Raw genomic sequence first — 3,232 nt, 5'->3', positions numbered from 1 at the left:
GATATTATGGTATATTTGGAAAGGTCGGAACAACAATTTTTTTTAGTAATTTGGATATTAACTCAAGAGATACGCTTAAATTAGTGGAACTAGAATCAACATTTTTGGTGGAGGCACATGTATTTTCTTAAAAGGAACATTTGAACAATCATAATATTCTAATTAAGCTGATTAGCATGTGACAAAGGTAAATATATTGGTAGTTAAATGATTACTTTCTTAGTTTATATTTGTTGATTTCTGAATTATTTATTGATTACAAATCATATATCTTCAGTAAATAAAATATAATTTTGTTGATATATTTTAGTTTACAATAAGTACTATACTACCACACCAAGTTAGAAAATTTGTTACATTTATGCACTATCAAAGGATATGCATTGTACACGTATCTATGTATTAAAATGATCTTTTTTTACAAGTTTCAAAAAAGCTCTCATTTTTATATGTTTAGAATATATCTATATTATTAAAAGAGAAGTACCCGTTTGAAAATGTTATTACTTCATTAATTAAACTCCATATTTTTTTCTTTATCTTTTTCAGTTGCATTTATGAAATATCCTGAAACGAATAAAACTGCCTAATTTATTACTTGTCTTTTCAGTTACATTAATGAAATATGTTTAAATGAATTTAAACTTCCTATTTTATTGTTTTTTTTTTCAGTTACCTTAATGAAATATCCATAAATAAATTTGGATATAATGTCATTTAATCAACAAAAAAAACTCATGAGTTATCCTTACGTGCATAATTTTAATAATGGAGATTTTAAAAAACGTGCATCATTAAAATGTTATATAAAACATACAACACTAATATATAACATGCATCAATAAAACTAGAATTTGACTCACACAACTGTACGTATATTAATTTCAGTTGATTAAATTAAAAAATATTTATTTATTCAAAAAATATTTAAGAATGGCTATGTTTTTAAAAATTATATGGTATTATTTGGTCATAACTCATTTGGCATTTGGTAAATTGTTAGAAATAAAATTTTAGCATAATATAACTCAGTTGTCATTTGCTAAATTTATGGTTTTTATTTATATTTTTTATTATTTAATTATAATATTTTCATTTTATATTTGAAAGAGAAATGAATTTTCTTTCAAACAATATTTTTGTAAATGTATTTTTTTAAAAATAATCAATTTAAATTGTTATTATCATTGAATATAATTATTTTTGACATAATTTGAGTTTTCGTTTACATCAAAACTTATCATATTTTAGGATAATTTTAATTTAAAATGTAATTTTCATATTTTACAAACAAATTCTAAAAATATTTTCTAAATATTTTGTTATAATTTTAAAAAAAATATTGAGTTGCATTTCAAATAAAAAGGTAAAGATATTAAAAATATTCTAATTAAAATATGTAAAATTTAATATAGTTTTAAGAAAATGGTCAAAAAAAAAAATTACACATAAAAAAAATCATGATTTTTGTTAACTGGGCGGATCATTATTTATATGATATCGCAAACGAATGAAAAATTTATGTTTTTACAATTATCTAATTAACTATGTATACTAATTTTTTTATATTTTTTTATATGATATCACACATTCGTAAAAAATAGATAGTTTAAGATGCAAAAAAAAAAAATATTTACTTAATGAATATAATATGAATGAATTTTACAAATACATCATTTAATAAAATAAATAATTAAAAACTGAAAATTCATATCCGCGCTGGCGCGCGGGTCAGGATCTAGTTGGTAGTTAAATAGTGAGATTATATATTGGTAGTTTAATTCATATATTATTTATATTTTTATAATATATACTATAATTATAAAATTTATAAAAATGACTTAGAAATTTTCTATTGTTTTCTAATAAAATTTTATATAAAGTTAATTTATAATAATATTATATTACTAATAACAAAATTAATCAATGCATTAACTTTTAATAATTAAAAAATTTAGTAAGATTTGTTAGATTTTTTTTCAACAAATTTTTTTATAACTAAAAGTAAAATTTAAATTTACAGTTCAAATTGATTAATTATTAATATCCTTATAATTATTAAGATTTTTTTAATTTTATATATTTAATAGATTAATTTAAATAATCAAATTGCTGTAATTGATATATTAGACATAATATGACTTTTTTTATGGTAGATAATAATTTTACTTCTCTTTAAATAAAGAAGATTCTATTATATATGATGATCAACTACCTCCAACGTATGCGTTATTGATGAACAACTTCACGGATAATGATTCCTCGATGAAGCTCTCCCCAAAAACTTGGATCGACGGATAGTTATGCGTATACGACATTCTCGATGGACATGCTCTCTCCATTGTAGACTACTGCAACGAACGGTTCTGCCTGCAATACTCTGGAATCTCCTATAAGCTTTGTATTCTATAATCTGCAAAAAATTGCATTATTTAGGAATCGAACTTTAAATTTGAGTGTATAAGATTTTAAACCTTATATTTGCTAGTTATTTGTTAAGTTTTGAATTTTTGTCTTGATCTCGAATTCACTATCTGTAAATCTCATAATTGTTTCTTTAACAATAAAACAACATTATCGACATAGAGTTATAGATTTTAAAATATTTATGAATGCAGAGGAGAAGGTTGGGTGAGAAGAAATAGTGGATTCGAGATTAGATATTAATTTTGGAAGCCTCATTGATTCAATGGTTTGATTAAGGGTTCATTAATTTTTATGTATTAGGAGGTATGGGTTATGAGAATTAATGAAAAAAAAGATTACAAGAGATTTGCAACATGGTACAAGAAGTACCAATCAAACGTGCATCTCATAGGGCGATGTATCAGCATTAAATGGTGATATCTGAACATAGGGATAGCACACTTGAATATATAAAGTAAATCAATGGAATGTCAAAAGAAAAAGATTGTTATTTTACATAAGTCTCAAGCTTCATTTTACACTTTTGTTAGGTTCTTAATTTAGTCTTCATCTCGAATGCACTCTGTTAAAATCTCCTAATATATTTCTTTGAAAATATAAATTATATTATCTGCATAGAATTATAGATTTTAAAATATTTATGAATCTATACTATATAAAAGTTGAGTTTATAAGCCGTTGAGAACGTCCACATAGGATCTAAAACGATCAATCAAAATATGACAAATCAGTTTTTTTAAATTATTATTTTTAAAAATGTTAATATTTTCAAAAACTGTTTATTTCATAATAAAGTATAAATTCA

Source organism: Brassica napus, chromosome C5 (assembly GCF_020379485.1).
Source record: "Brassica napus cultivar Da-Ae chromosome C5, Da-Ae, whole genome shotgun sequence".
Classification (NCBI taxonomy): domain Eukaryota; kingdom Viridiplantae; phylum Streptophyta; class Magnoliopsida; order Brassicales; family Brassicaceae; genus Brassica; species Brassica napus.
The sequence above is the reverse complement of the archived record's forward strand: the minus strand, read 5'-3'. Positions refer to the sequence as shown.